Source organism: Coregonus lavaretus (assembly GCF_964263955.1).
Source record: "Coregonus lavaretus genome assembly, chromosome: 18".
Lineage (NCBI taxonomy): Eukaryota > Metazoa > Chordata > Actinopteri > Salmoniformes > Salmonidae > Coregonus > Coregonus lavaretus.
In genome coordinates, this window is record NC_140005.1 from 2,366,489 (window position 1) to 2,378,260 (window position 11,772).

An 11,772-nucleotide genomic window follows, 5' to 3' on the forward strand; every position below is an offset into this window, starting at 1 on the left:
TGAGTCTCATATTACATCCCAGCTCTGCCCTGACTATAACCCTGTCTAACTGAGTCTCATATTACATCCCAGCTCTGCCCTGACTATAACCCTGTCTGAGTCTCATATTACATCCCAGCTCTGCCCTGACTATAACCCTGTCTGAGTCTCATATTACATCCCAGCTCTGCCCTGACTATAACCCTGTCTGAGTCTCATATTACATCCCAGCTCTGCCCTGACTATAACCCTGTCTGAGTCTCATATTACATCCCAGCTCTGCCCTGACTATAACCCTGTCTGAGTCTCATATTACATCCCAGCTCTGCCCTGACTATAACCCTGTCTGAGTCTCATATTACATCCCAGCTCTGCCCTGACTATAACCCTGTCTGAGTCTCATATTACATCCCAGCTCTGCCCTGACTATAACCCTGTCTGAGTCTCATATTACATCCCAGCTCTGCCCTGACTATAACCCTGTCTGAGTCTCATATTACCTCCCAGCTCTGCCCTGACTATAACCCTGTCTGAGTCTCATATTACATCCCAGCTCTGCCCTGACTATAACCCTGTCTGAGTCTCATATTACATCCCAGCTCTGCCCTGACTATAACCCTGTCTGAGTCTCATATTACATCCCAGCTCTGCCCTGACTATAACCCTGTCTGAGTCTCATATTACATCCCAGCTCTGCCCTGACTATAACCCTGTCTAACTGAGTCTCATATTACATCCTAGCTCTGCCCTGACTATAACCCTGTCTAACTGAGTCTCATATTACATCCCAGCTCTGCCCTGACTATAACCCTGTCTAACTGAGTCTCATATTACATCCCAGCTCTGCCCTGACTATAACCCTGTCTGAGTCTCATATTACATCCCAGCTCTGCCCTGACTATAACCCTGTCTGAGTCTCATATTACATCCCAGCTCTGCCCTGACTATAACCCTGTCTAACTGAGTCTCATATTACATCCCAGCTCTGCCCTGACTATAACCCTGTCTAACTGAGTCTCATATTACATCCCAGCTCTGCCCTGACTATAACCCTGTCTGAGTCTCATATTACACCCCAGCTCTGCCCTGACTATAACCCTGTCTAACTGAGTCTCATATTACATCCCAGCTCTGCCCTGACTATAACCCTGTCTGAGTCTCATATTACATCCCAGCTCTGCCCTGACTATAACCCTGTCTAACTGAGTCTCATATTACATCCCAGCTCTGCCCTGACTATAACCCTGTCTAACTGAGTCTCATATTACATCCCAGCTCTGCCCTGACTATAACCCTGTCTAACTGAGTCTCATATTACATCCCAGCTCTGCCCTGACTATAACCCTGTCTGAGTCTCATATTACATCCCAGCTCTGCCCTGACTATAACCCTGTCTAACTGAGTCTCATATTACATCCCAGCTCTGCCCTGACTATAACCCTGTCTGAGTCTCATATTACATCCCAGCTCTGCCCTGACTATAACCCTGTCTAACTGAGTCTCATATTACATCCCAGCTCTGCCCTGACTATAACCCTGTCTGAGTCTCATATTACATCCCAGCTCTGCCCTGACTATAACCCTGTCTGAGTCTCATATTACATCCCAGCTCTGCCCTGACTATAACCCTGTCTGAGTCTCATACTACATCCCAGCTCTGCCCTGACTATAACCCTGTCTGAGTCTCATATTACATCCCAGCTCTGCCCTGACTATAACCCTGTCTAACTGAGTCTCATATTACATCCCAGCTCTGCCCTGACTATAACCCTGTCTAACTGAGTCTCATATTACATCCCAGCTCTGCCCTGACTATAACCCTGTCTGAGTCTCATATTACATCCCAGCTCTGCCCTGACTATAACCCTGTCTAACTGAGTCTCATATTACATCCCAGCTCTGCCCTGACTATAACCCTGTCTGAGTCTCATATTACATCCCAGCTCTGCCCTGACTATAACCCTGTCTGAGTCTCATATTACATCCCAGCTCTGCCCTGACTATAACCCTGTCTGAGTCTCATATTACATCCCAGCTCTGCCCTGACTATAACCCTGTCTAACTGAGTCTCATATTACATCCCAGCTCTGCCCTGACTATAACCCTGTCTAACTGAGTCTCATATTACATCCCAGCTCTGCCCTGACTATAACCCTGTCTAACTGAGTCTCATATTACATCCCAGCTCTGCCCTGACTATAACCCTGTCTAACTGAGTCTCATATTACATCCCAGCTCTGCCCTGACTATAACCCTGTCTGAGTCTCATATTACATCCCAGCTCTGCCCTGACTATAACCCTGTCTGAGTCTCATATTACATCCCAGCTCTGCCCTGACTATAACCCTGTCTAACTGAGTCTCATATTACATCCCAGCTCTGCCCTGACTATAACCCTGTCTGAGTCTCATATTACATCCCAGCTCTGCCCTGACTATAACCCTGTCTGAGTCTCATATTACATCCCAGCTCTGCCCTGACTATAACCCTGTCTAACTGAGTCTCATATTACATCCCAGCTCTGCCCTGACTATAACCCTGTCTAACTGAGTCTCATATTACATCCCAGCTCTGCCCTGACTATAACCCTGTCTAACTGAGTCTCATATTACATCCCAGCTCTGCCCTGACTATAACCCTGTCTGAGTCTCATATTACATCCCAGCTCTGCCCTGACTATAACCCTGTCTAACTGAGTCTCATATTACATCCCAGCTCTGCCCTGACTATAACCCTGTCTAACTGAGTCTCATATTACATCCCAGCTCTGCCCTGACTATAACCCTGTCTAACTGAGTCTCATATTACATCCCAGCTCTGCCCTGACTATAACCCTGTCTGAGTCTCATATTACATCCCAGCTCTGCCCTGACTATAACCCTGTCTAACTGAGTCTCATATTACATCCCAGCTCTGCCCTGACTATAACCCTGTCTAACTGAGTCTCATATTACATCCCAGCTCTGCCCTGACTATAACCCTGTCTGAGCCTCATATTACACCCCAGCTCTGAATCATGCATATTTCAGATCCTGAGGGGAACATAAGGAACTAATGCACCCAACTTCTGCCAGCACTGCAACTTAACCTTTCTACATTAGCTCTGACAGCCAGAGGTTTCTCAATAAAAAACAACAACATGACATTCTCTCCTGCTACCATTGTACAGAATGACCTTCTCCCTAACCTAGCACAGACATCCTGCTCTGAGACAGTGGATATAGTGCATTCCAGATATAATGTGCAGGTCTGTGCAGATAATATGATTGTTTGTGGTTCCTGAGACTTGTCAAAACATTGTTAAAGGGATACTTCGGGATGTTGGTAATGAAGCCCTTTATCTACTTCCCCAGAGTCAGATGAACTTGTGGATACCATTTTTATGTCTCTGCATCCAGTTTAAAGGAAGTTGCTAACTAGCATTAGCATGCTAGCTGTTCCTGTAGACTTCCAGTCATTGCGCTAACGCTAGTTAATATTGGCTCACGAAACTGCCTCTAACTTCATACTGGACGCAGGGACATAAAAATGGTATCCACAAGTTAGTGCAGAGTCTGGAACGAACCCTTGATCTAGCCTGCTGGTCCCAGATCTGTTTGTGCTATCATGTCAACTCCAACAAGGAGTGCCAAAGAGTGGTATGATGACACAAACAGACTGGTACCCAGGCTATCCCTGGTCCACCGTGTGTTGTGTAACCTCTCCAGGCTCCACCACTGGGTCTGTAGTCGCTGAGGGTTGATGACAGCAAGATCCAGGCTCCACCACTGGGTCTGTAGTCGCTGAGGGTTGATGACAGCAAGATCCAGGCTCCACCACTGGGTATGTAGTCGCTGAGGGTTGATGACAGACAGTTCCAGACTTCATCTTACCTTTCGGATGTAACTGGACTACGTAATGAACCAAACAAAACGTTCGTTGCTATGCTGGTTGCTTGGCTCTATTTTACCTCGTAGCGGTCGCGGAGGACAGAGGACGCGGGCAGTTCTAGTTCTATTTCACCTCATTAGCGCTCGCTCAGGCCGCGCAAATGTATTACATCAGAATCGCTCTCCAAGGACGGTGTTTTTGATGGTGACTACCTGCAGACTATACTGCTTCAGAAGACCGAAAAGACTGAAAAGAGAACACTCTTTCTTTACCATATAGTTGTCTTTATATAAGAAAATGGCTAGCTACTGTAGTGTCTGAGGGATTATGACTTTGCTAATGTTTTCAAAGTGGAACCTGAGAGGATGTTTATTCAGTTTTAGGGGGAGCAGTTTGAGGGACACCCCATAGAACAGAGGAAGTATGTTGTGTGGAGACAGGTGATTGGTCAGTATGGGAAACCACCCATATCCTGGTAAAGATTATAAGTACTGGTTTGAGACAAAGAAGATCAGAACAGACATATTATTTTGGGCCACTGTTCTCCAGATGCTGCAGACGTCTGTAAACTTATGCTGAAATCTTGTGATGTAAATAAAACGTATAATCAAAGTACAGTATAAGCGGACTCCTTGGTTTCACGGCATAATTAGCAACGTTTACTCGACACAACACTACTTATTTAACTCAGCCTGCCTTGTCAGCTAGCTAGCTAGCAAGTTTTAATTAGCTAACTGCTATTGCTAACGTTATCTAGCTAGCTAACTGCTATTATAGTTTTCTGTTTGTACGTAGTTTGCACTTTAATGGCGTCCCTCGAGGAGATTTTATTTTCGCTTTCCAACCAGGCGAAGCACGATGAAGGTACCACTGATCTCGACAAGAGGCGCAACATTAGTAGAGGGGCAGAGAAATTCACAATTCAGGGTAACGTTAAGTAGTTAACTTTATTAGATCACTGGAAGGATTTATTGTACAACCATTTTTCAACACTTAGCCATCTAGTTGGTTAGTTATACATTTAGTTACAGTGCATTCGGAAAGTATTCAGACCCCTTTACTTTCAAATTTTGTTACGTTATAGCCTTATTCTAAAATTGATTATATATATTTTTTTAAATCCTCATCAATCTACACACAATACCCCATAATGACAAAGTGAAAACAGGTTTTTAGAAATTTTAGCACATTTATTAAAACTAAAAAACCTTATTTACGTAAGTATTCAGACCCTTTGCTATGAGACTCGAAATTGAGCTCAGATGCATCATTTCCATTGATCATCCTTGAGATGATTCTACAACTTGATTGGAGTCCCCTGTGGTAAATTCAATTGATTGGACATGATTTGGAAAGGCGCACACCTGTCTATATAAGGTCCCACAGTTGACAGTGCATGTCAGAGCAACAACCAAGCCATGAGGTCGAAGGAATTGTCCTTAGAGCTCCGAGACAGGATTGTGTCGAGGCACAGATCTGGGGAAGGGTACCAAAAAATGTCTGCAGCATTGAAGGTCCCCAAGAACACAGTGGCCTCCATCATTCTTACATGGAAGAAGTTTGGAACCACCAAGACTCTTCCTAGAGCTGGCTCTTCCCAAACTGGTCAGGGAGGTGACCAAGAACCCGATGGTCACACCAACAGAGCTCCAGAGTTCCTCTGTGGAGATGGGAGAACCTTCCAGGACAACCATCTTTGCAGCACTCCACCAATCAGGCCTGTATGATAGAGTGGCCAGACGGAAGCCACTCCTCAGTAAAAGCACATGACAGCCCTCTTGGAGTTTGCCAAAAGGCACCTAAAGACTCTCAGACCATGAGAAACAAGATTCTCTGGTCTGATGAAACCAAGATTGAACTCTTTGGCCTGAATGCCAAGCATCACGTCTGGAGGAAACCTGGCACCATCCCTACAGTGAAACATGGTGGTGGCAGCATCATGCTGTGGGGATGTATTTCAGCGGCAGGGACTGGGAGACTAGTCAGGATCGAGGGAAAGTACAGAGAGATCCTTGATGAAAACCTGCTCCAGAGCGCTCAGGACCTCAGACTGGGGTGAAGGTTCACCTTCCAACAGGACAAGGACCCTAAGCACACAGCAAAGACAACGCATGAGTGGCTTCGGGACAAGTCTCTGAATGTTCTTGAGTGGCCCAGCCAGAGCCCGGACTTGAACCCGATCTAATATCTCTGGAGAGACCTGAAAATAGCTGTGCAGCGACGCTCCCCATCCAACCTGACAGAGCATGAGAGGATCTGCAGAGGAGAATGGGAGAAACTCCCCAAATACAGATGTGCCAAGTTTGTAGCGTCATACCCAAGAAGACTCGAGGCTGTAATCACTGCTAAAGGTGCTTCAACTAAGTACTGAGTAAAGGGTCTGAATACTTATGTAAATGTGATATTTCCGGAGTTTTTTGTTTTGTCATTATGGGGTATTGTGTGTAGATTGATGAGAAAAACTATTTAATCCATTTTAGAATAAGGCTGTAACGTAACAACATTTGGAAAAAGTCAAAGGGTCTGAATACTTTCCGAATGCACTGTATCACATAGTAGGCTGAAATATGGTGCGTTTGGATATATGGTGCGTTTGGATATATGGTGCGTTTGGATATATGGTGCGTTGAGATATACAGTGAGGGAAAAAAGTATTTGATCCCCTGCTGATTTTGTACGTTTGCCCACTGACAAAGACATGATCAGTCTATAATTTTAATGGTAGGTTTATTTGAACAGTGAGAGACAGAATAACAACAAAAAAATCCTGAAAAACGCATGTCAAAAATGTTATAAAATGATTTGCATTTTAATGAGGGAAATAAGTATTTGACCCCTCTGCAAAACATGACTTAGTACTTGGTGGCAAAACCCTTGTTGGCAATCACAGAGGTCAGACGTTTCTTGTAGTTGGCCACCAGGTTTGCACACATCTCAGGTGGGATTTTGTCCCTCTCCTCTTTGCAGATCTTCTCCTAGTCATTGAGGTTTCGAGCCTGACGTTTGGCAACTCGAACCTTCAGCACCCTCCACAGATTTTCTGGCTAGGCCACTCCAGGACCTTAATGTGCTTCTTCTTGAGCCACTCCTTTGTTGCCTTGGCCGTGTGTTTTGGGTCATTGTCATGCTGGAATACCCATCCACGACCCATTTTCAATGCCCTGGCTGAGGGAAGGAGGTTCTCACCCAAGATTTGACAGTACATGGCCCCGTCCATCGCCCCTTTGATGCGGTGAAGTTGTCCTGTCCCCTTAGCAGAAAAACACCCCCAAAGCATAATGTTTCCACCTCCATGTTTGACGGTGGGGATGGTGTTCTTGGGGTCATAGGTCTCATCTGACCACAACACTTTCACCCAGTTCTCCTCTGAATCATTCAGATGTTCATTGGCAAACTTCAGACGGGCCTGTATATGTGCTTTCTTGAGCAGGGGGACCTTGCGGACGCTGCAGGATTTCAGTCCTTCACGGCGTAGTGTGTTACCAATTGTTTTCTTAGTGACTATGGTCCCAGCTGCCTTGAGATCATTGACAAGATCCTCCCGTGTAGTTCTGGGCTGATTCCTCACCGTTCTCATGATCATTGCAACTCCACGAGGTGAGATCTTGCATGGAGCCCCAGGCCGAGGGAGATTGACAGTTCTTTTGTGTTTCTTCCATTTGTGAATAATAGCACCAACTGTTGTCACCTTCTCACCAAGCTGCTTGGCGATGGTCTTGTAGCCCATTCCAGCCTTGTGTAGGTCTACAATCTTGTCCCTGACATCATTGGAGAGCTCTTTGGTCTTGGCCATGGTGGAGAGTTTGGAATCTGATTGATTGATTGCTTCTGTGGACACATGTCTTTTATACAGGTAACAAACTGAGATTAGGAGCACTCCCTTTAAGAGTGTGCTCCTAATCTCAGCTCGTTATCTGTATAAAATACACCTGGGAGCCAGAAATCTTTCTGATTGAGAGGGGGTCAAATACTTATTTCCCTCATTAAAATGCAAATCAATTTATAACATTTTTGACATGCTTTTTTCTGGATTTCTTTGTTGTTATTCTGTCTCTCACTGTTCAAATAAACCTACCATTAAAATTATAGACTGATCATTTCTTTGTCAGTGGGCAAACGTACAAAATCAGCAGGGGATCAAATACTTTTTCCCCTCACTGTATGGCGCGATTGGATATATGGTGCGTTGGGATATATGGTTGCTATGCTATCTGGTAACAAGTATTCGTTGTTATGTAACAAGTGTTGAATTCCATGTTGTATACAGTGGGGAAAAAAGTATTTAGTCAGCCACCAATTGTGCAAGTTCTCCCACTTAAAAAGATGAGAGAAGCCTGTAATTTTCATCATAGGTACATGTCAACTATGACAGACAAAATGAGAAGAAAAAAATCCAGAAAATCACATTGTAGGATTTTTAATGAATTTATTTGCAGATTATGGTGGAAAATAAGTATTTGGTCAATAACAAAAGTTTCTCAATACTTTGTTATATACCCTTTGTTGGCAATGATACAGGTCAAACGTTTTCTGTAAGTCTTCACAAGGTTTTCACACACTGTTGCTGGTATTTTGGCCCATTCCTCCATGCAGATCTCCTCTAGAGCAGTGATGTTTTGGGGCTGTCGCTGGGCAACACGGACTTTCAACTCCCTGCAAAGATTTTCTATGGGGTTGAGATCTGGAGACTGGCTAGGCCACTCCAGGACCTTGAAATGCTTCTTACGAAGCCACTCCTTCGTTGCCCGGGCGGTGTGTTTGGGATCATTGTCATGCTGAAAGACCCAGCCATGTTTCATCTTCAATGCCCTTGCTGATGGAAGGAGGTTTTCACTCAAAATCTCACGATACATGGCCCCATTCATTCTTTCCTTTACACGGATCAGTCGTCCTGGTCCCTTTGCAGAAAAACAGCCCCAAAGCATGATGTTTCCACCCCCATGCTTCACAGTAGGTATGGTGTTCTTTGGATGCAACTCAGCATTCTGGCACTGCAGGATTTGAGTCCCTGGCGGCGTAGTGTGTTACTGATGGTAGGCTTTGTTACTTTGGTCCCAGCTCTCTGCAGGTCATTCACTAGGTCCCCCCGTGTGGTTCTTGGATTTTTGCTCACCGTTCTTGTGATCATTTTGACCCCACGGGGTGAGATCTTGCGTGGAGCCCCAGATCGAGGGAGATTATCAGTGGTCTTGTACAGTGGGGAGAACAAGTATTTGATACACTGCTGATTTTGCAGGTTTTCCTACTTACAAAGCATGTAGAGGTCTGTCATTTTTATCATAGGTACACTTCAACTGTGAGAGACGGAATCTAAAACAAAAATCCAGAAATTCACATTGTATGATTTTTAAGTAATTAATTTGCATTTTATTGCATGACATAAGTATTTGATACATCAGAAAAGCAGAACTTAATATTTGGTACAGAAACCTTTGTTTGCAATTACAGAGATCATACGTTTCCTGTAGGTCTTGACCAGGTTTGCACACACTGCAGCAGGGATTTTTGCCCACTCCTCCATACAGACCTTCTTCAGATCCTTCAGGTTTCGGGGCTGTCGCTGGGCAATACGGACTTTCAGCTCCCTCCAAAGATTTTCTATTGGGTTCAGGTCTGGAGACTGGCTAGGCCACTCCAGGACCTTGAGATGCTTCTTACGGAGCCACTCCTTAGTTGCCCTGGCTGTGTGTTTCGGGTCGTTGTCATGCTGGTAGACCCAGCCACGACCCATCTTCAATGATCTTACTGAGGGAAGGTACATGGCCCCATCAGTCGTCCTGTCCCCTTTGCAGAAAAGCATCCCCAAAGAATGATGTTTCCACCTCCATGCTTCATGGTTGGGATGGTGTTCTTGGGGTTGTACTCATCCTTCTTCTTCCTCCAAACATGGCGAGTGGAGTTTAGACCAAAAAGCTATATTTTTGTCTCATCAGACCACATTACCTTCTCCCATTCCTCCTCTGGATCATCCAGATGGTCATTGGCAAACTTCAGACGGGCCTGGACATGCGCTGGCTTGAGCAGGGGGACCTTGCGTGCGCTGCAGGATTTTAATCCATGACGGCGTAGTGTATTACTAATGGTTTTCTTTGAGACTGTGGTCCCAGCTCTCTTCAGGTCATTGACCAGGTCCTGCCGTGTAGTTCTGGGCTGATCCCTCACCTTCCTCATGATCATTGATGCCCCACGAGGTGAGATCTTGCATGGAGCCCCAGACCGAGGTTGATTGACCGTCATCTTGAACTTCTTCCATTTTCTAATAATTGCGCCAACAGTTGTTGCCTTCTCACCAAGCTGCTTGCCTATTGTCCTGTAGCCCATCCCAGCCTTGTGCAGGTCTACAATTGTATCCCTGATGTCCTTACACAGCTCTCTGGTCTTGGCCATTGTGGAGAGGTTGGAGTCTGTTTGATTGAGTGTGTGGACAGGTGTCTTTTATACAGGTAACGAGTTCAAACAGGTGCATTTAATACATGTAATGAGTGGAGAACAGGAGGGCTTCTTAAAAGAAAAACTAACAGGTCTGTGAGAGCCGGAATTCTTACTGGTTGGTAGGTGATCAAATACTTATGTCATGCAATAAAATGCAAATTAATTACTTAAAAATCATACAATGTGATTTTCTGGATTTTAGATTCCGTCTCTCACAGTTGAAGTGTACCTATGATAAAAATTACAGACCTCTACATGCTTTGTAAGTAGGAAAACCTGCAAAATCGGCAGTGTATCAAATACTTGTTCTCCCCACTGTATGTCTTCCATTTCCTAATAATTGCTCCCACAGTTGATTTCTTCAAACCAAACTGCTTACCTATTGCAGATTCAGTCTTCCCAGCCTGGTGCAGGTCTACAATTTTGTTTCTGGTGTCCTTCGACAGCTCTTTGGTCTTGGCCATAGTGGAGTTTGGAGTGTGACTGTTTGAGGTTGTGGACAGGTGTCTTTTAAACTGATAACAAGTTCAAACAGGTGCCATTAATACAGGTAACGAGTGGAGGACAGAGGAGCCTCTTAAAGAAGAAGTTACAGGTCTGTGAGAGCCAGAAATCTTGCTTGTTTGTAGGTGACCAAATACTTATTTTCCACCATAATTTGCAAATAAATTCATTAAAAATCCTACAATGTGATTTTCTGGATTTTTTTTCCTCAATTTGTCTGTCATTGTTGACGTGTACCTATGATGAAAATTACAGGCCTCTCTCATCTTTTTAAGTGGGAGAACTTGCACAATTGGTGGCTGACTAAATACATTTTTTCCCCCACTGTACATTACATTTGTCATTTAGCAGACGCTCTTATCCAGAGCGACTTACAGTTAGATACGGTGTGGGTACGCTGTGGGGGTAGGCTATTCTACATGATGAGATGATCATGGATAAGAGTGAGAATATTAGTATTTGTCAAACGGAAGTCAAGCGTCGATCATCACGTTACCAGAATAAGACCCTCAATATTTATTGTAAAAGAGCATGGTTATTAAATCAACATTTGCGCATAAATGCGTTTCCTCCACCATTTCTTGCATAATTAATTTTACTGACACCAAAAGATCCCACTGTGTCAAACCTACAAATGATCTGTTGGCATTTATAAAATTGTACCCGAAACGACCTGTTTCTATCACAGCTGTCGTAATTCTTTTGATACGGTATAACCTATAAAATCAGTCACAGGGTGCATCCAAAATGGCACCCTATTCCCTATATAGTGCACTACTCCCATATGGGCCCTGATCAAAAGTAGTGCACTATGTAGGGAATAGAGTGCTATTTGGTATGCAGCGCCTAACAACCCCTCAAACGAACCATAGCTTCAACAGAAAGCTGAGGAAGGTCTGCTGTCATTCACGTAGCTCTGGTCCAGGGCGTTACGTCACTACTCCACCACGTAGTGGAGGAACACGCACTAACGCCCTGGACCAGAGC